Genomic DNA, 22,450 nt, shown 5'->3' with positions numbered 1-22,450 from the left:
ATTCTGAAGCCTGGAGGATGCTGTTGCTTGAGGGAGTCGGTATGGCCTTGGCGAACCTGTCACTACCCCGGGACAATCAGCAGCTTCATGCACTGTGCCACCCCAACACAAGTTTCTCAAAGGCTGTCCATTTCATGTAAATTGCTGAATCTGCTGACCCAGAACTGCTGGGTCATGACATGGTCATCTTTGTTGTGCGGACCCCCGCTTCCCTTTATTTACGAGAACTTGGATGGACATGACTGTGGAGCTTGGTTTTTGCACTGACCAGTGAGTTCCTGCCTTTGCTTTAGTCATTCAACTCCCTCCTGCTGGTTTCACTGTAAGAACCAATTCCCTGCATGAGGTCAGGGCATTAGGGCAGCAACTGAGTGCGCATCCCACCTGTCCAAGCGCAAGCACCTGGATGCATTGTTCTCCACTGATTGGAACACCAAGCCTGCCTCGTGTACGGGGCCTGTCGGTGTCCAACCAGGTGGTCTCCTGTCCCTCCCCTTCTCTGCATCTTGCGCTCCCTGCAGGTGCCTGTGTCTTTCCTCAGAGTGTGGCCCTTCCTCAGAGTTTGAGCCTTCTTGCCCTGCAGGGAAAGTCTGAGCTGCTTCTTTGATCTCCCCCTTCCCTAGGATATCAGAGGTTGAATGGTTTTCAGGTGCTGCCAGTACAGTGCTGGGAGAGAGGTCCTGCCATGTGACTGTGCAGAGCCCAGCAGGATCACGCCGCTCTAGACTCCCCAGGAAGTCAGTCCCTCCTTGCTTCTCCACCTGGGTCCAGTCTCCTGCCCATTGCTCGGTGGTGTCCTCAGGGAGTGTTTTCCTAACAGATCCTTGCTCCACACCTTTGGCTCAGGTTGCATTTGAGTGTTTGCTCCTGAGTGGAATCCCCTTGAGGTGTCAGCCAGGCCCCCAGTGGACACGCCCCGAGAGTCCCTTCCCTGGAAGGGAGTGTGGGAGCACCTCCTGATCTGGTGTCCAGCACCCACCACTTCTGACAGCTCATAAACCGCACGGTGAATTGTTTTATGGGCTTTCACACGCTGCCCGCTATCTCGCTTACCGGTCAGGAAGATGTTGTAGCTCTATTTTAAAAGAGCCCAAATGAAATTTTTTTTTTTTCTTTAGTAAAGCTGCATTCCAGTCAACCACCTGAGCTTTAAGAAGTCCATAATATATTCACATCCCGCCCAGCTCTGATGGACTCGATAAGAGTCTCATAATTTTATGCCTACTCACTCTAGGGCGTTCTCGATATGCACTCTGGGGGGATTTGAATCATTTCTCTTCTTTGGTCAAACTGCATGTACACGTGTGCAGTAACGTGGTGTGTGCAGAAAAGCACGAGGTGAACCCGGGAGGCTTGGCAGCTCCTGGGGAAACGTGCTTCCATCAGGGCCGTCCTGCCGCAGGAACTGGCTCATGAACATGCTGTGTTGGATGGAGTTTGAGTTACCGAGGCATCAAATTAGGACTCTAATATTTCAGAGCAAGATTTAAGCTTGTTTAAGCTTGTGAAGTGTACAGGTAGAGTTTACCATTGATCTTTTTAAGAGGGATGTTCAATTAGAGAAAACAAATTTTTGATCACTTGAGTGTACGTAGGAAGAGGCCAGCTTTGTGGCATGGTATGTTAAAGCTCCACTTACAACTCAAGTCTCCTATAGGAGCGCCAGTTCAGATCTCAGCTGCTCCACTTCTGAGCCAGTTCCCCTCTAGTGCATGGGGGCAGCAGTGCAAGGTGACCCAACTGCTTGGGCTCTGCTGCCCTCGTGGGACGCACAGATGAAACGTCAGGCTCTCAGCTCCGGCCTGGCCCAACCCTGGCTCTCGCTGACAATTGGGGAGTCTCCGTCTCCCTCGCCCTCTCTGCCTATCAAACAAACAAGTGTTCTTAAAAAATGTAGGATGTGCTTCTGATTTTGCAGATCTGAATCGATGCTCCTTGCTTTCTGAGACTCACAGCCATCGGGTTGTGCGTTTGCTTGTTCTTTGTCGGAGGTAGCACGGTCTCCTCTGGCATGTGGAAGGTGACACAGTGGTCATTACAGGAGATGGGATTCCAACGTGGGTCTCACATTCAGCTTGTGTGTGGTTTGCCTTCGGCTTGTGTGTGGTTTGCAGTCTTCTCAACTGGCAGCATAAGGCAAGTGGAGCTCTCTTCTTCCCGGCTTACTACGGACAGGGCTTTGAAGCAGGAGCAGCCGCCTGTGCCATGGCCATTCTGCCCAGCTTGCTATGGACAGGGCCTTGAAGCAGGTGCAGCCACCTGTGCCATGGCGTTCTCAGCCTGGTGTGTTCACAGTTTCTGTGATTTTTGCTTCTCACATTTTTATGGCAGAATGGTGCAGGAAGGTCCTGCTGCTGTTTGCCCACAGCCGAGTGGCTCTGGGCAGAGGCGTCCATGTGACATGCTGCTCCTTCTTGGTGGCAGAGGCAAATAGCAGCTGCCAGCCACCATCGGCGCCGGTCCCTTCTCCCTGTGCTGCGCCAGCGTCATGTCACTCAGGGAGAAGGAGTATCTGCCTTCTGATTTATGCTTACTGACAACGAGATGTCCACAATGATTAATTACCCTGCTCGGAGACGTTGCTGTGGTGCCAACCTCCGTCACCCGGTCGGCCGCAAACGGTGCCTGGTGTCTTGCCAGAGAACAATAGCTCCACCGCCTCCCTTTTAGCCAGGCGAGGCTCAGCTTGTCTTGGGTGGAGAGTTTCAAAGATTTATTTTGCAGTCTGGATGTCTGTGTGTAAGAGGGCTGCTGTTTCTTATTTGTAAGAAGAGTAGAAACAGCTTGAAGTTCCTTCATGGTCACATCTGGGGCATCGCAGATGGGACTCTGAAGGGATGTGGACAGGTGTGCTGTGAAGTGCTACTCTGGTCACTCTAACTGCGGTTCTGTGAGTCCTCCCTCAGCAGTTGCCCGCATGTGGAAAAGGATGGAAACACAAAGACGGGTGTGTAAGCTCTGCGTTACAAGGAATCCAAATATCCAAGTAAGAGGGACAAGCTAGCAAGCATCTAAATGACTTTGTGATAACCTTTAGGTGGCTTTCAAGCATCCTGCTTAGTAAATTTAACTCTTCATAATACAGTAACATTAAGTGCAAAAATTGCGATGTAAATTTGTTAATGTGGCACCTGTTACAAAGAAGAAGCATACATCTGTATTCCTATTTAACAGCCTCCACTCACAGTTTGTGGAGCTCTAAGATAGTTCCATTACCTTCTGAGGCATTCTTTGCTTTTCTGAGTTCTCCATAAGGCGCTTGTGTTGTGCCCACGTGGGGACAGCGCAGGATGTCGGCCACGGAGCAGGTGCTTCTGATGACTGTGTTCAGGAAGCAGGTGCGTGGAGTGTGACTCTGGAGGAGGGTGTGCACGTTACCTCCATGGCGAGGGTCTGACCTGCTGCCTGGCCTTGTCAATAAAACTTTATTGTAACACAGCTGCCATGCCCGTTCATTTACTCATCGTGGCCGCATCTGTGTCCCAGCAGCAGAGCTGGCACGTTGCAGTAGTGCCTCAAATGTTTATTTTTTTTATTATTTTTATTACTTTCAGATCTGTCAGCCTGGCCCCAGAGGAAGCAATCAAAGTGGCTGTGATCAGTGACCTTGGCCTTGTCTGAATCTGGACACTGTGTCCAAGTCCGTGCACGTCGTCAGGAAGCAAATGCTGAATTCAAAAGCAGCGAGGCAGGCAAGGAATCGTTCCACTTACCCGCAGTGCACAGTCCGGCTCAAAGTAAGTCCGGGGACTTATAAGCTGATCCTTCTGTGTATTCTCAAAAGTATTGTAAGACTTGGGGTTTTTGAAAAACGTTTAAACGATTGAAATATTTCCTTGGAAATTTATGCAATGAAGAACTTAATCAGAGCTCTCTTCAGTCTCTGTGTCCAATTTCCCTGTTTGCATTTTGTCATTTTGTATGTATCTGAATGGCAGAGGGGCAGAGATCTCCCCCTCCGCTTTCCACTCTTCCCCTCCCCATCTGCCTTAAGGTCAGGCCTGCGCTGGGACCAGGCTGGCAGCCCAGTCTGCGCCGGCCAGGGGTCGGCCAGGCTCTGACCACTCGAGTTCCTCTGAGAGAAAGCTGCAGTCAGCTGGAGAGAAGCCAACCCCAGGTCTCTACCCTCCAGGCTCAGCACCCATGGCCCCAGCACCCATGGCCCGACCGCCTCCTCCTTCTCTCCGCGTGGAACCTTCCTGCTCTGTTCGGAGCTACGATTCCCACAGTGTCTGTGGAAAATTACAAAGCTTGCAGGGCTTAGGCCACTCGTTGCATCATTTACTCTTCCTACTTGGGTGGGTTGAGGTTTTGTTTGATGATTAGAGTGTAACAAGTCAATGCATTCAGTTTTTTCTATTTATTTATGAGCGAATGAATGAAAGGCGGGGAGAGAGAGAAATCTTCCATTCTTTGGCAGTGTCTCTGCTGGGAAGGGGCCAGGCTGAAGTCAGAAGCTGGTAATGCAGCCCTGATGTTCACAGCGGGGAGCAAGAGCCCAACTGGCTGAGGTGTCAGAGTAGCGGGAGGCCACTTGGGAGTGGAGCCAGCACTCAGATGAGGCCCACCAGGACAGGTGGGTGGCCACTCTCAACCGGCTGCTCCATCTGCCTGCCCAGAGAGTTCGGACTCCACGGAATGATGCCCACCTGGTTCTGGAGTCAGGATTTTTCCGTTGTCGTGTTCCATTTCCTGGACTGTAATTACGGATTCTTCAAGAGCGCTGACGGCTTACTGCAGCCAACCAATACCTTGAATTCCTTCTTTTCTCCAAGTCTTGTATATTTTGGTTTAGATCTTTACTGATTAGTATCATTTTTTTAAATTTACGAATTCCTACCGTAAAAATGGTTTGTATGCCAGATCCTTGTTGCTCATGATTGGTTTATTCCTCCCATAGTAATATTTTGATCTCTAGCTTATTTCTTGAGTTTGCATCCCCTTGCCCTGAGTCTTGATTTCTTTGTGTATTCTTGCCACAAGCCATGGGCTGTTTGATGGCAGGAACCGTCTCTGACATGTGGCTGATCCGTGTTTGTGCTGAGCCCCTGCACGTGGCGTCTTGATGCTGCTGTGGCACGGCCCGCCGATGAGGAGAAGCCACACTCTGAAAATGTAACGAACAGTGTGGGGCAGTGAACCACGAGCCAGTGACACATCACCATGACCACGCAGTATGCACTTACTGAGCACCTTGCTGGCCATGTGGTATCTCTGCTTATCCCAGCATCCCAGCAAGCACCCGAGATACCTGGTTGGTGTGTTACTCTGCCACGTCGGGGACCACCGTCACACACGTGGCCCAGGCCTGAGTGAAATGTGCTTGGTGGTGCCCAGCTGTGTGGTGTGGAAAGCCCTCGAGGGCTGTGCCCCACCTGGGTGGCGGTCTCCTGTGGGCTGGCTCCATGTTGTTTATTCAGACAGACAGAGATGGGTGTGTGACAGACAGAATCAGACACAGATCGGCAGGTGTGTAGCGAGCTGTTGGGAGAGATGCCGAGTGGGACTGGCCGGATGGCTGCGTAGACACGTGTGGGTGTGTCTCACACAATCCTTCAGAACTTTTCCATCTTGCCTTGAGGCGGGGTTAGCCCTGCTGACGGGTCACTTGGTGGGCACTCAGGCTGTGGCTCCCCCTGCCCACTCAGTCCTGGGGTGACTTCATTCCGTGTCTGCAAGAATGATGACGTGTGTGTGTCGGGGGGAGAGTGGGAAGGGAGGGGCTGCGCAGGCAGGACACAAGGAAGAGGCTGTTAGAGAACCAACAGCAGGCTGTCCGAGACCCCCGACCCACCAGCACCTCCATCTCCCTCTCTGCTGGCTCTGAACTGTGGAATTGTGTTCATCTATTTGTCTGTTTGGAAGTCACCTTGGCCGTGGCATTCTGTTATTATGGCCGCAATGGGCTGTGCCTCCTTGTGCCTCCTCTTGCGGGCATGTTCCTCTGCTTACCATCCACACCGGTGTCGGCTTCAGCTTCTCTTTGATGTCCTTCCTTCACCCGCCCCGCCCCCAGCGGAAGTGTTTCCTATGCTGTAATTTCTCTGAATTTTGACGACACATTTGTGTTGGTTTCTTGTAATGATTCCTCTGCATCTGTAGGTAGGATTACTGAGCTGGCTTCTGCCTTCACTGCTTGACTTTTTTTTGAACATTAGATGAGCCTTCTGTAGCTCAGATAAATGGTTTCTTGATGTTTTAATTGGTGATTTTTATATCCTGATCATGAGGGATTTTTTGGATTGATTTTAGTTGAAATAAAATTTCTATTTTTTGGCAAAGCATGTTTTGAAATAGGTAGACGTTGTGTAGTGGTAAGTAAAACTAACGCGTGGCATATTTAGGTTTCAGGAAAATGGCTGAGCCCCAGTTCTGGGCTCTCAGGAATCCAGCGTGTTGCTGTTAGCCATGCTCTCCCTGTTGTACTGAGCGCTGCTGACTGGAGACTTGAGTCTCCTGACCCTCATTTCTGGGCCCTGCGCCTGCAGCCCTCGGTGGCCACTCTGGGCCCCGCCCCTGCAGCCCTCAGTGGCCACTCTGGGCCCCGCGCCTGCAGCCCTTGGTGGCCGCTCTAGTCCCCGCACCTGCAGCCCTCGGTGGCCACTCTGGGCTCCTCCCCTGCAGCCCTCGGTGGCCACTCTGGGCCCCACGCCTGCAGCCCTCGGTGGCCACTCTGGGCCCTTCTGCTCTGGTGAGTTTGCGTCTCCCAGATGCCACTTGGGTCTGTCTGTCTGGGACCGCTTAGTGTCCATCCTGTGTCCATCCTGTGTGCTGCCCCTTTTCAAGGAGGACTCGTATTCCATCTTGCATTTTCTTTATTCATTCATCCACCGGCGGCCATGTAGGTCGGTGACACACCTTGCCTGCTCTAAGCAGGGCACTCAAGACAACACGTTTGCTTTTTTATTTGAAAGGCAGATTTTTAGAGAGAGAGGAGGAGAGATGGAGAGAGGTCTTCCATCCTGTGGTTCCCTCCCCAGATGGCTGTATTGGCCAGGACTGAGCCCATCTGGAGCCAGGAGTGTTCTCATAGACAGTTAGATTGGCTCCCATGTGGGATGCCTGCACCACAGGTAGAGGATTAGTGTGCTGTGCCAGCCCCTGAGGACTCCTCTTGGACCTACTGGTTTGCTTTCCTTTGGGGTTGCTGGTTTTTTGAAGAAGCCCCTCGATTCCCAGCATGGCTGTGCTGCGGTGACATCCCCACGAGCAGCGTGCATGCGTCCGCGGCCCCCCACGTCCGCACGGCTCCCCACGTCCTCGTGGCTTCCCACGTCCTCGCGGCTCCCCACGTCCTCGTGGCTTCCCACGTCCTCGCGGCCCCCCACATCCTGGCGGCTCCCCACGTCCGCATGGCTCCCCACGTCCTCGTGGCTCCCCACATCCGCACGGCTCCCCACGTCCGCACGGCTCCCCACGTCCTCGCGGCTCCCCACGTCCGCACGGCTCCCCACATCCTCGCGGCCACTTTGGTTTCATCTTTGTAGCGTCAGCATAGCAGTGTGAAATGCTGTAGTTTTGCATTTCCCTGATGATTAATCGTGAGCACGTGGCCTTGCACGCCTGCCCGCCGTTTGTCCATCTTGTTTACAGAAATGTTGATTCAGAATCTTGGCCCACTTTGCATCATGCTTAATTTTTGTCACTGGCCATTGACTCCTTTACGTGTGTTGGATAGTGACATCTGATCTCATCTCTAGCGGGCATGTTTCCTCCCGTCCCTTGGACTGTCTCTTCACCTCGTTTGTCTGTGAACGTTTTTGTTAACCTTTGGTGTGGGAACTATCGACCTGTAGGCTGCTTCCTCAATACGTTTAATTGGATTTTTGTTGTTACAGGAAGAACTTCTTATGGAATGAGTCAAGTCTTCCTGTCTCTCCTTTCTAGAGGAGATTATGGACAGCTAGCATTGCTTCTGCCTGAAATATGTGGTGAGACTTGCCCGTGAGTCCAGTCAGTCGGTTTCTTTCATAGATACCAGCCTGTTTAAGCTCGTCTGTTTCCCCTCGTGTTTCTGGTAATGATCCCATTTTGTCTAAAGTTGCAGCTGTGTGGGGACTGCGTCTTCATGCAGTGTTACTACCACCTCCGGCCCTGAGAGCGGCGGCCAGGGCCTCGCTTTCCATGGTGCTGACTGGAATCTCCTTTGTTCTGGGCTTGCTTGGGCACAGGTTCATCTTTGTCTTTATCTTTGCAGAGAACAAGGTTTTGCTTTCAGTGATGTTTTTGTCTTCTCCCCTTCGTTAGGTTTCATTGGTTTGCACTCTGACTTTTCTTACTGCTGTCGGCTTCGATTAGATTTGAATTATTCTACTTTCTGTACTTTCCTGTGATAGAAGATGAGATTGATAATATTGATGAAGATCATTTTCTAATACCTGCATTTACTGCTGCAGTTTTTCCTCTGAACATTGCTGCTGCTGTGTGCTCTAGATTTTGGTAATTTGTATTCCATCTTTGTTTAGCTAAAAATATTTCAAATTTCTCTGAGACTTCTTTGGATCTTGTGTTACTTGGAAGTGTTTTGTCTCCAAGTGTGTAGGATCACCTGTATTCGCCGGCATTGCTGATTTCCAGTTTAGCTCTGTTGCAGGTAGAGCTTGCGTGGTGTCGAGTTGGTATGCGCTTGCAGGAGTGAAGGTTAGATGTTAAGACCCAGAGTCGAGACTCTTTGACGTGCCAGCGCGAGCAGAATGCGCGTGCCGCTGTAGCCGGGCACAGTGTTCCATAACTGTCATTTAGATCAAGGTGAAGGATCGTGTTGTTTGAGTCATTTCTATTCTTACTGATTTTCTGTCTTCTTGATCTATCAATTACCAAAAGCGAGGTGTTGACGCCTGCAGCTGCAGTGGTTAGTTCATCTGTTTTACCTTGTAGTTCTATACATTTTTGTCTCAACTTGTAATATTCTCTTGCTTGTTGCATGGACATTAAAATCACTGCATCTTCCAGGAAAATTGACCCTTGATCATTTGCAAATATCCCCCATTATCTCTGTTTTGTCTAAAATTAACATGGCTAGATAAATATTCCATCTTGTAAAGACAGTAATTGAGAGTCTGAGTTGGGTGGGAAGAGAGAGCGAGATCTGCTGGCTCGCTCCCCCAAGGCTTGTTACGCTGGGCACTGCTAGTGGCGTCCTTCCGTGTGGCATGGCCCCCGTCCCACATGTCCACCTGCACACACTGCCCAGCCACCACTCACAGCAGTCAGAAGCTGCTGAGGAAGTCCCCCATCTGAGCTGCCCCACAGTGCAGGAGCCGTGACGCAAAGGCGGTGTCAGGGCGTCAGCAGGATGTCAGTCCGGAGAGGGTGGGCAGACCGTGGGCTGCGCAGCCCCACTGCAGCTCCCGGGGAGGCACGGCACAGCCAGGGCCTCAGACAGCATGGTGAGGTGGCCTTGCAAGGTTCAGTTCCTATTGGGTGAGGTACACAAATAGAAGAAACGCTAAAAGATTCAGTTTATCACCATCACTACGTGACGACACACGCTGTTTCCCACAAAACCTTTGTGTGATGAATGCACAGACCAACACGCCCTTCTGTGTCCTCTGTGGAATGGGCCAGCAGCCTTGTCTACTCGGCAGCTCGCTGCGAGGCTAGGTGCTGTGGACACACAGGGTCTGGTAGACAGGCCTCTTGCTGCCTGGTGGACGCGGCTGCTCTGTGCCGATGCACTCACCTCTCCCAACCCGGGACTTACACAGTTCCAGCCCTCGGACAGCTAGGTGCAGGGAGGTGCCAGGGCGCATCTGGAGTTGGTGAAGAACGGGATGCTTGTAAATTGCTGGAGTGGCCCCCTCAGCAGGTGGTAGGGCCACGCAGCAGCGGGAAGAGCTGCAGTGCACGAAGCCTGAGCTCAGCGGGCCACCTGCCACGGACAGCAGCTGCTCCCAGGTCGTCAGTGTTTCTCTCAGTAGCTGCAACAGCCTTGCATTTTCAACAGGGCTAGAAAGCAGAGCTGCGCTGTCTTTTCGGTTCTACCGCTGGCTCTGTAAGCGCAAATGAGCTTACGTACTTTTGCTTAAGTGTGTGCTGTGTGTCCTCTGTGTGCTCTCTTAGCTCCCACCCAGAAGGCACAGTCTCGTCTCGGTTGGAATCATGTGCCTGGTGCTGCAGGCTCGGGAGAGCGAGGCGGAGCCCGGCCACGCTGGAGCTCGTCCACCTTGCATCGCTGCTGCAGGAGCCTCAGCACAGATGTGACTCTGCCAAGTCGCCACGTCTGCCACCTAGTGGACACTCTAGTCATGACTGCAGCTGCGTCTAAGCATGGGAGGCCTGCTTTGTTACAGAATGTAGGAGAAGGGCTTGTCTAATTCTTCTTAGGAATCCAAGAGAAACCCGAAAGCTAGAAAAGGAAGTAAAAACATGACTGTGTGCTCCCACCTTTCAGTATGATTGGATGTCATTAATGACCTAGTGCCTGTGTCACGGGGTCCTTGCCAGGAGAGGTCAGTATTTGTGCAACATACACTGTTTGTTTCATCCGAAGTGAGTCTGTTTATGTTATAGTATATGTTAATATAGACACATTATAATACATATAAATATGCTAGTGTATATACTATGTATTATTGTTTATTTGGAGGAGAAAAGATTTATCACACTGCAATAATGGATACATGAATGAAGACACGAATAACTCTGGAGAAGTTTCTTATTGGAGAGGCTTGTTCCACATCACTCTCCATGTTTGGGCTAAGGTCAAGTGTCATGTCTGCTTTTATTGGGTTACTAAGCTTTTAAGTCCTTTCCATAGTTCATATATATTTAAAGATTTATTTTTGTTGGAAAGGCAGGTTTACAGAGGAGAGACACAAAGATCCTCCACCTGCTGGTTCACTCCCCCATTGATCTCAATGGCTGGAGCTGAAGTGATCAGAAGCCAGGAGCCAAGAGTCTCTGCTGGGTCTCCCAGTTGAGGCTTTGGGCCGTCCTTGACTGCTTTCTCAGGCCACAAGCCGGGAGCTGAAAGGGAAGTGGAGCAGTTGAGACACAAACTGGCCCCCCTATGGGATCCTGACACATGCAAGGTGAGGATTTAGCCACTAGGCTATTGTGTCAGGCCCTTTCCACAGTATATTAAACAGAGTTTGGAGCAGGGAGTTGGAGTAGTGCTTGTCCCGTTCACTCCATGCATGGACCTGGGGTTACAGCACCTGCAGGCATGATGGACTCCCTCGGAGGGCATGAATTAGGGGAGTTGTGTTGCTTTAAACACACACTTTGGTGTTTTGGTCTTTTTGCTTCGGGTTTTTGATGTTGGTGGGAAGCAAGGAAGAGCCGTGTCCAGGGCCTGTATTAGAGGATTACAGAGCTACAAACTGTAGCGTCTGATGCTCCTGGGCTTGTCCTGCTAGAGGCATTGAACCTGAAGGAGTGTTTTCTGGGAGAAGTTTGTGAGGCGTGAAGAGCCCCTTGAATGTGGCGAAGGCACGCTGGTTGACCACACTGTGGGTGAAGACTGTGGGCCCACCCTCAGTGGCACCTGCTGTGGCAGTCTGTCTACCTAGTCAGTTCCAGCCAGGATTCTGCTGTGTCAGGGCAGGGGAGCCCTGACCATGGTGGCTGGCCCTTGCCAGGGTGGTTCATGTCTTTAGTGAGCTCTCTAACAGGGCCCTCACGGCAGTGTCCACCGGCGACCACTCTTCTGCGTGTTTCCTTTTAGTCCTCACTAGGTCTTACGTGTCTGGGGTAGGGCCTGGTTCTCCCCGTCTCTGCAACCCTGAGTGGAGTCTTCCCCACGATTTCCCAAGACATGGAACTACCCATCTTTGTCAAGCGACTTGGTGTCTCAGTCAGTGTGTGCTGTGATCCCTACCTTCTGGGTTCTGAGCAGGTACTTGCTGTTTGCCGTGGAGGAGGCTGGAGTAGCAAGCTCAGGGTGCGGCAGGCTCGGCCTCTGCTAAGGGTCTGCCTTCTTGCTGTGTCCTCCCAGAAGAAGGAGAGGACCACTTGCCCATGAAGCTTTAATGTGGTCAGGAGGGAGGAGTCCCCACCTGAACCCTCCCCAGTTGTGTCCCATTGGCCACGCCTGGTGTGAGGCAGCATGGAAGAGGTCCCAGGGGACTTCATGATGGTGTCGTGGAAGGCAGTCCCCTGAGATGGGTGAGCTGTGGTAGTGACGAGTGTGTCTGGTATCTTCCTGGGTGATGGGGGCTCAGTAGTGCCTTGTGGTGCCCATGGCTGAGCCTGGTCCCTGAGCTCTTGTGAGGTGGCCTGGACTATGAGGGACTCCAGGAATCCCCAGGGGAGTCCCTCCAGGTGGCCTGGGGTGGTGCCTGTGCAGGGATGTCCAAAGGCCCTGCTATCCGGACTGTTGTTGGAAAGTGGCTCCCCTACTGCACCCTGGTCACAGTGGCCACAGGGCTGTCCTCCAGCCAGGCTCAGCAGGAGCAGCTGTCCGCTCCCTCGGCTGGAAGCTCTTGGAGTTAGGCCGTGGGTGCTGGGCTCCGCCATGTGGTGTGTAGGGCCTGTTCACCTCAGTGAACTTGGCCTGGGAATCTTGGTGGAGTGATTTATTGGAAGCTTGCACTTTCACGAGTGGCACGGAAGGAACTGTCCCCTCCCCAGTGTCTGCATAAATCCTCCGGAATTGTGATGAATTGCGGATTCTGTGCCAATGACAGCAGCAAGCGTTATGAGTGGCTTTTAACAGCAAGGAAGGCAGAGAGATAAATATCAATTACTGTTGGAGGAAGTGTTTGTTAAGCTGGGTTCCTCATTTTTCCCCCATGATGAGGTTAATTATTTATGGCAAAAGAACATTAATAACTTCACTTTATCTCTTTATCCAAGCTATGAATGAATTGCTACATGGGATAACTGGAGAGCTGATACAATGAGAGTGTTTTTCGGATGTTTAGAAGTTTGTATTCTCCCCAGAATTTGATACGTTAATAAGGCCTATTTAAAACTTTCACTTTCTGATTGTCTTTTTTTTTTTTTTAAGATTTATTCATTTTATTACAGCCAGATATACACAGAGGAGGAGAGACAGAGAGGAAGATCTTCCGTCCGATGATTCACTCCCCAAGTGAGCTGCAACAGGCCGATGTGCGCCGATCTGAAGCCGGGAACCAGGAACCTCTTCCGGGTCTCCCACGCGGGTGCAGGGTCCCAATGCATTGGGCCGTCCTCAACTGCTTTCCCAGGCCACAAGCAGGGAGCTGGATGGGAAGTGGAGCTGCCGGGATTAGAACCGGCGCCCATATGGGATCCCGGGGCTTTCAAGGCGAGGACTTTAGCCGCTAGGCCACGCCGCCGGGCCCCTGATTGTCTTTTAAAGCTTTTTCTTTGTGGTGCGTAAGCCTTGTAGGAGCGGCAGGTGCAGGGTCAGTTCCTGCTGTGGAGATGACACTGAGTGAGGCAGGAAAATAAAGCTGAGCTCCTGGAGGCTGCTGGCCGCAGGGTGTCCAGGTGACTGCTGGCCGCAGGGTGCCTGTGGTGACTGCTGGCTGTAGGGTGCCTGGGTGACTGCTGGCCGTAGGGTGTCCGTGGTGACTGCTGGCCACAGGGTGCCCGTGGTAACTGCTGGCTGTAGGGTGCCCGAGTGACTGCTGGCCGCAGGGTGTCCAGGTGACTGCTGGCCGCAGGGTGCCTGTGGTGACTGCTGGCTGTAGGGTGCCTGGGTGACTGCTGGCCGTAGGGTGCCCGTGGTGACTCCTGGCCGCAGGGTGCCCGTGGTGACTGCTGGCTGTAGGGTGCCCGAGTGACTGCTGGCCGCAGGGTGTCCAGGTGACTGCTGGCTGTAGGGTGCCCGAGTGACTGCTGGCCGCAGGGTGCCCGTGGTGACTGTTGGCCGCAGGGTGTCCGTGGTGACTGCTGGCCGCAGGGTGCCCGTGGTGACTGCTGGCCGCAGGGTGTCCATGGTGACTGCTGGCGCAGGGCGTCCGTGGTGACTGCCTGGTCATCAGCCACCTTGGGGAGAGGGGCTCCCACCTCCCTCCCGGGACTGCTGTTTGCCGCCCAGGCTGCAGCTGGAGGGATGCTTGCTCAAGGCTCTGGTCACTGCTGTGATGGGCTGCAGCGATGGAGGGTACGGTGAGCCTCCTGCGCGTAGGTTTTAGGGTGAGCAGGCCTTGTTCCCGTCACGGGAGCAGCATGGTCTGAGCCCAGGGCTGCGCCTCCCTCAGATGCCAGCCCAATCCTGACTCGCTGCACTTGTCTGTGCAGACCCTGCTGTGTTTAGATCAAGCTGTCAGTTCCCCTTCAGCATGCTTCTCCAGAGACGGCACTCAGGCTGGAGAAAAGCGCATCCTGGTGTGGGACCAGCAGCCAGTTCCGGCGTTTGGTGGCTGTTCACTCCTGAGCCTCTGTCTCTGAGTCCTGGTGTGCCGTTAGTCATGGCCGCCCACACAGAGCTTGAAAACCCTGCCTGGTCTTCTTCACTCGTGAGGGGCAGTAGCTCTTGCGACATCCATCTGCTGCCCCCCATGTTCTGTGATTAGAATGAAGCTTCTCTTCCTTTTATCCTCAAACTTTGTCTGTATTTGCATGGACAGGGTCCAGGCTCTTGGTAATAGGAGGAAAGCTTCCAAGAGAGTTCAAGGGCGCCCAGCTCCCCCAGGAGCCCACGCTTAGCCCCTGCCGGCCCATCCCACACTCTTGTGGCTGCTCTCTGGAAGTGGCTGCCCCGGCAAGCGGAGCTGACGCCCCGTCCTTAGTGCTTGCCCAGGCTTGTGTCCCTTGCGTAGCCGGCTGCCCTGACACCTCAGTCCTCTGCATTGTTTGCCAGGTGTGTTTGTGGTCCTGCAGAGAGTAGTTCCCAGACAGCAGCCAGGCAGCCGTTGGCACTGCTGAGCATAGGTGGGTTTCCTGCATGGGGTAGTACTTGTCTCTTGAACGTGTGCCCCTTTTTGCTTGCCTGTCCCAGCTGCCCTGGTCAGGGTGGTTCTGCAAATACAGCCATGTGCGATGTGGCCAGGGCATGGCCCTTTGCATCTGGTCTCAGAGAAGCAGCAGGTGGCGTGCTGACCTGACTCCTTACACTCGGATGAGTGTAGCCAAGTGCAGCACACACTTCCCACCCCCTTCCTAGTGTTCTCAGCATCGTTGGCCTGTGTGTCCCGAGCAACTGGGGATGGAGACAGCATTCTTTGTCGCTATCCATTTTAACCTGTTCCTTGCTTGGTCTCTCTCCATTCATGACCACGAAGGAGGGGAGTCATTGACCCTAGCCATGGATGCAACTTGGTGCCCTTATCCTGATGGGAGCCAATGGAGTGGGATCTTGTTTTCCTGGTGGTGTCCTTCTGTACAGATCCACGAGGTCCACTCCTAGGGTCGGAGAAAGGGATGATGGGTGATTCCCTTGTGTTCCACTCCACAGGGATCTTCCAGAGACTCGTCTGCTTTGCCAAATGCCCACCTCTTCCCCCATTCATTTTAAAATAAATATTTCTGAAATGTGTGCAGGTGCTGAAGTGGTGCGAATGTGTTGCATGAATGTGCAGTGTAGACCCTGGCAGGCAGTAGCTTCTCCTTGCTTGCTGATTGGGGGAACACATGAAGCAGTGCATGCTACTGCTGTTAGTCAAGATGGCCTGTTGGCCGTGTGTGTGCCCACCCCGGGGATGCCCTGGGAAGAAGAGGCTGGAGCCCCCTCGTCGTGGGGGGCATGCTGCTCCGTCTGACCTGTCCTGTGTCTTCCGGAATGAGCAGCTCCTGCAGGAACATTCTTCATGCCCTCCCCCGCCCGTGGCTTGCAACGCTCACCATGGTCCCTCTGTAGTGCTGAGGTGAAGCTCCTGAGGCAGAGTGCTCTCTGAGGCCGAGAGATGCTTGTCTCACAGTTCTGGAGTGTGGGGCATGGCACAGTGCCAGCTGCTGCGTGGCTCTGGTGACATTGGCATGGTGCTGTCACGAGGAATCACAAGGGGGACTGGCCAGCTGGGGAGGATCCAGCAGCAGTGCCCTCTGGGGACAACTGAGAGCTGTTGAGTGTCTTCCAAGGACAGTGACCCCAGAGACTGCTCACAGGCCTCCCTTACAGGTCCCCCGACCCCCACGGTCCCATCAGGGCTCTCGCCCTGAGCCCATATGCACACCCCAGGACCAGCCATGTGACCTCTGATAAGTTTTCCCGCTTGTAGCCTATTCTAAGTGGAAGCTAATAGAATGAGTGAAGTTGATAAGAGATCTGAGGAGATAAAACGAGTCAGCTCCCAGGCCTGAGCCTGCAGGAGAGGGTCAGGGCAGGTCTGCAGAGCTCTCCCCATCAGCGCTGCGTCACCTTCCTTGGGACCCTGTGATGACTGCGCTGTCTGGGAGTCAGAACCCCCCGTGGGCCGAGGCAGGTGACTTGCTGTTGGGAGCCCAGCTTCCTGTTCTGCTCTCATAAAGAAGTCTGAGTTTCCTGTGGGTCTGTGGACATGCGCTGCTCTCTGCTTGCCCTGGCAGCTACGTGTCCACTTCGTGTTTATGTCCAGGGTCACTCGGCCTGCCTGATCATTCGTGGAACGTGGCATGTTTGATGTTCTTGGAGGCGCAGCTGTGTCCCTGGCTGCCCTAGGCCATTTCTGTTCAACTCAAGGGAATCAGGATGCTGATCAAGTAAGCTGAGGACGGTAGACTGCCTGTGCCATGTGGCTACAAGGCCTGGCCGGGCTCACTGGAGCCTGCAGCTAAGGAGACAGACGTTCCGGTGGGACTTGTTCACCCGTTGGGAGAGGTTGGGAGAGTCGTCAGAGCAGGCAGAGTCCCCTCCCCTGTGCTGGCACAGTGGGGAGCCACTCACTTCACTGGAAATCCATGACTGCTGGTGGTGGGATTGTCCCAGCACAGGCCTTCAGCAATACAATCTGGCTGTTTCTTAGAGGACTGAACAGCATTCGCCTATGACCTGCCAGCGTCTTCCTAGTTATGTGTCCTCCTCGATTTCCTGACAAAGTAAGTAAATGTAGGAACAGGGCACTTGCAAGGACTCCAGCTGTCCTTAGCTGGGAAGCCGTGAGCCTGGCCCTGGCGTACAGGGTAGTGATACGGGGGGGGGCCCTGCACAGTCAGACAGGCAAGCTCAACAGAGACAGCGCGTCTCTGTTGGAAGATTCATTTCTATATTTGAAAGGAAGAGTTCTGAGATGGTAGGGAAGAGCAGACAGAAGCCATCCTCTGCTTCGCTCCCCACATTGTGCCATGGTTGCAGCCAGGAACTTGGCATTCCATCTGGGTCCATCTGGGTCTCCCACGTGGCTGGCAGGGACACACGCACCTGGACCCTCTGCTGCTGCTTTCCCAGGTGACCTCGTGCGGAACTGGGTCAGAGGTGAAGGAGCAGCACTCCCACTGGTGCTCGTATGGGATGCCAGCGTGGCAGAAGGCCACGCCACCACACTGGGCCTGTGGGAGCTTGCTTTTGTATCAGACATGCCTATGACAGCAGTGGGAATCCATTGTGGAGTCCAGAAATATTGTTGATCCATTCATGCGGGCAGAGGGATGAAGCTTCCAAAACAAAAACCATTGAGGAACACTTCCAAAGCACGGTAACTTGTAGGAAATGCTCTCAGCAGTGTTGTTCATGACAGGCCGGAAGCTGCGTCCCAGCACATGTCCCTCAGCTGATGGGTGGACGGGTGCAGGGTGGGGTGCCATCGTGCCAAAACTCAGATAAATCCTGTGAAGGTGGAGATGGTGACGGAGGGTGGGGGAGAGATGGGGTGCAGCCAGCCCTCCTGGGCAGCTGAGGTTGCTCTGGGCGGACCATGTGGTCAATGTGTAATCCAGAGAACATGTGACAGTCACTTGATTTTGGACAGTTTGATTCAAGTGTGGGAAATGTTTTGTCTATGGGCCGTGTGAGGCACGTGATTCGTTTTCCCTGGGCCTGCCAAGGTGTCTACAGCCAGGATTCAAAATTCAATAAACCTATGGCAGGCTAATTTTTATGATTGTACATGGCTCATGAGTGATGTTACAAATATCCAAATGGCACTTGGCCAAACAAAGGTTCCCCACTCCTGCTAAATGGATAAATTGCATGGTGTGGAAATTATGTGCCAGTGAGGCTGTTTTAAAAATCCGAAGCTTTGACATGCATCTCCTGGCCTGCCTTCCCAATGCTGAGTATTTTCTAAAAATCTACTTTGTTCAGGAAATGCCTGCTCCGAACATGCCAGTGGCTTCTCACTGAGGTGGGCCCTTTGCCAATGGCATGGGCGGCAGCTTTGGGGCAGGGGCTTTGGAAAGCTGCTCAGGACAGTCCGACTGTGTGAACATCTGAAGTCCATGTACGTGCTCGCTGCCACAGACAGCGGCAGCCCGGGGTCCGGGAGCTGAGGTGGGCGCTCGGCCTGGGTGGGTGGCTGAGGCGGAAGTGAACTCCTGCACGTGGATGGTTTCCTGAGACCTCTGTGGGGCCAGTTATGAAGGCAGGTGCTACGACTATGTGTCCGTCAGGGAGCCTTGAGACTTGAGGCTGCCCATCTGTGACACACTGTTGGGTTGAAGGGCCTTTGAAGTTGTGTGGATGACTCTGTGCCTGGACTGTGCCTCTGTGTACATTCATGTGTGTGTCTGTGTGTGCATGTGTGTTCATGCGTGTGTCTGTGTGTGCATGTGTGTATGTGTCTCCTTATGAAATCTCCCTTCTGTTTTTACCCATAGCATGTCGTTGAAAATGTGTTCTGAAAGCACTTGCAATAGGGAAATAAGGCCGTTCCCTGCTAGAGAACAGTGCGGGGAAGCCAGGATCCACCGTGGATCTGACGGGCTGTTTCTGATAGCTGGGATTTTCAGTGACTTCACGCACAACCTGCCGCCCTTCGGTTTACTCTTTAAATCTTGCTGAAAATCTCTCTCAGCAGTGCCAGCTCCTCTTCCTGCCCGTGAAAATGAAATATGCATTTAGATTAGCAGTGATGTTTGGAAGGCTTTGCAGCTTCCACATTTCTTATTGTTGACAAATATTTGCTGACTATTCACACTGTGAGATTCTCATCCAGCTGGGAGACTGGACACAAGAGCTGCGTGGCTCGTGTGCCCCGGCCAGGATCTCTTGCTTGGAGATTCCAGTTAGTTTACTCTGTATGTATTTTCCTATCAAAATACATCCAGCTGCCCTCCCTCCAGGCCTGTGTTTGCTCACTGGGAACCGTGAGCAGCTTTTTCTTTGAAGAAATGTTGGGCTTGTCTGAAGATGCTGTGTTGTTAAAAATGTGTTACTCGTGGCACATGTTGTAACACAGAAGGGCCACTTCATTTGGGATACTCTTCTGGTGAATGGGAGGATGGTATGAGGAGGTTTTTGCAGGGTCAGTGTTTGATATTGTGGGTTAAGCTGCTGCCTGTGACACCAATATTCCTTATGGATGCTGGTTTTGGACTGGTTTTGGGGAGTGAACCAGAAGATGTAAGACTTCTCTCTCCCCATTTATTCCTTCTCTAACCATGCCTCTAAAGCAAATAAATACAATTTAAAAAAACCAGCTCAAACATTTTGTCAGGACATGATTATTCTCTTTGTAAATTGTTGATTTATTTTTTATTAATAAAAAGAGGGCAGCTTTCATGCATTTTGTGGATACAATTCCATAAAGGAAGCCATGTTTCCCTCTTCCCTGAATCACTTTTATTGCCCTCAATTCTTACAATAACTTACTTTCAATGCTTTTCATAATCTCAGGCTTAGTGTATCATAACCATAATGTTCAACAAGTAAACAGTAGAATGATCAGGAATACAGACAAGGGCTTTAAGCAATAATCAGACCGTGGAGTGTCAGTTTCACAAATACATCTTTTTGCATTCTATCTTAACTACTGCATATCAAAGAAAACGTGGTGTTTGTCTTTTGGGGGACTGGCTTATTTCACTAAGCATAACGGTCTCCAGTTGCATTTATTTTGTTGCAAAATACAGATTTTATTCTTTTCTGTGACTGAGTAATATTCCATTGTGTAGGCACGCCACATTTTCTTTAATGGACACCTGGGTTGATTCAATAGCTTAGCTGTTGTGAACTGATCTGCTGTAAGCGTAGAGGGACAGGTAACTGTCATACACTGGTTTAATTTCCCTTGGGTCAATGGATGACTCAAGTGCTAGATCTATTTGCAAGATTTGTGTGCTTATTTTCAATCAGGGTGGCAGAGAGAGAGAGAGAGAGAGAGAGAGAGAGAGAGAACGAGAGAGAGAACTGATCCCTCCCCAAATGTCTGCAGTGACTGGATCTGGGCAAGCTTGAAGCCAGGAGCTAGGAGCTGCTTCTGGGTCTCCTGTGTGGGTGGTGGCAGCACAGGTGCTTGGTTCATCCTCTGCTGCTTCTCCAGCTGGATCAGAAGTGGAGTGACCATGGCTTTAACTGGAGCTCAGACAGGAAGCCATCATCGCCAGTGGTGGCTTCACTGGCCGTGCTCACATGGGAGCCGTGGGGAATGATGATGCGTAGATGGACTTGTACTTGGGAACATCAGTTGCTAATTGGAGCTTAAATCCAAGCTAGCCTTGATACTGTGGTTTGGAAAAGTCACTTGACACCCGGTCTGGGGGCCTATTTTGATCTCCTCTTTCAATCCTTGACCCGTTGGGTGCTTGGTAACGCCTGCTGGGCAGTGCTTCTGTGGACAGCAGGGGTCCTGCTGTCCAACCAAGGACCGGTTAGACAGTTTCCCTTTGGAATTCATCACTTCTTAGATTCAGTGTGAAGTCAGAGTTCATTTGGTGTCTGTTGTGTTCTGTGCTACTACCCAAGGTGGTGCCTTGTTGTCTTGCTAGCTTTGTTAGAGTGCGTGGGGGAGGTTGCATTTGAACCCTGTTCCCAGACTCTGATCATCAGCAGAGCTGGATTGGAGGCAGAGCAGCTGGGACTCGGTTAGCTTTATGATGTGGGATGTTGACACTGCAGGGAGCAGCTGCACTAGCCACACCACCACCGTGCCAGCCCTTTGGAAGGTCAGGCTTCCAAAGCTGCCTTGAGGTCCTTAAGGGCACACAGTGTTCATCTGTGTGTGTGTGTGTGTGTGTGTGTATGTGTGTGTGTGTGTGTTTGTGTGCGCACGCTGGGCTAACCACAGGGCCTTCGTGAGACTCTCGCTCCTTGTCTGCCTGTCACATAGAGCAACAACCACATGGGTGGCAATACCGTCTCCTGCGGTCTTCACTCGGGTGTGACAGAAGCAAAGCCATAAGGGGGCCTCTTGCTCATTACTGGCTGCAGGAACTAACCCTGCTTGCAGGCCCGCATCATTAGCTAGCCCAACTTCAAGTTCACAGTGAATCATGTGAGCCACCCAGAGGAGAGCCCAGGTTACTGTGGGATTATTGTTAAAATCTTGCTGAAGAAGGAAACATGGAAGGGTCATTTTTCTTTTTGTTCAGAGTTGAAAGCTCAAAGACCCATTTGTTACATAACTTAATAGGTTTGCTTTTCCAGCCTCCACATGCAGTCCTGCCTGATTACATAATCAATACTTATTATGGTTCTCTGATGGCTTTGTAGCCTGCCTTGAGTGTACAATAGTGGACATGGTCACAGTCACCGTTGACCTCGGGAAGGTGAAGCTTGGGGCACAAGAGGCAGGCAGGAGCTCTCCAACAGGATTCTGTGGCAGCTTTTCAACAGAGAAGACAGGGAGGGCTTTTTGGAGGAATTGTTTTTTTTTTTTTTTCCAAGCTGTGGAGCATCTTCAGCTGTTTGCAGCCAAAGATGAGCCACAGTTCCATGAGGGCAGGCAGCAGGTTCCAGGGCAGGGAGTAGGCAGCCGTGGCCATGGAGACCGAGGAGAAAGGATTGTGTTGTGTGTCGAGGTGGGAGTGGTCCAGAGGAGGAGGGTGGCGAGGAGGAAGGGCACAGAAGAGCAGGAAGGACTTGCGTGGAGGGTTAGCACAGAGGCACAGCGATGGCCTCAAAGGAAGGAGGAAGACTGTCCAAATCTGGGAGATGGACTCCGTGCTTCCTCCTCCGTAGAGAGGAGTCAGAGCTGCTTCGCCAAACTTGCTGGGTGCACCTGTGCCTGTGTGTCAGGGGTGGTGCTGGCACAGAGCTGGTGTTCTGGAGGTGCCCGCATGTGTCTATCAAGGCAAACATGCCTACATCTGCACACACAGATTTCCTGGAGACAGAGTTTGGTTTTTCCCAAGGAAACCATGTTTGCGAGAAGACCTGCACATCTGTGTGTTTGTATAGGAAGGGACCTCAGCTCAGTTCTGGTGCAGGGGACCAGTCCCTCCAGCATCTCCTAAGGGTCCCTCAGGCCCGTGGACCTCCCATTTATAAGAACTCCATGATTAGCCAGGGCCTCTGCAGGTGTGCTGGGATGATCTCCCCATGTCAGACCTAAACTTGTGCCCACAGAGTCCCCTTTGCCCTTTAAGGTAACAGACTCCAGGGACTATCACAGGGTCACTTCCAAGAGCACTGGACATCTTGAGCTCTGGCTGTCATGGGGACCAAGGCTCTGCCTGCTGGCCATGGATGACCGTGAGGGACAGAGGAAGGAAACAGCGTCCC

The sequence above is a fragment of the Ochotona princeps genome, chromosome 21 (genome assembly GCF_030435755.1).
Source record: "Ochotona princeps isolate mOchPri1 chromosome 21, mOchPri1.hap1, whole genome shotgun sequence".
NCBI classification, from domain to species: domain Eukaryota; kingdom Metazoa; phylum Chordata; class Mammalia; order Lagomorpha; family Ochotonidae; genus Ochotona; species Ochotona princeps.
Note: the sequence above shows the minus strand (reverse complement) of the source record.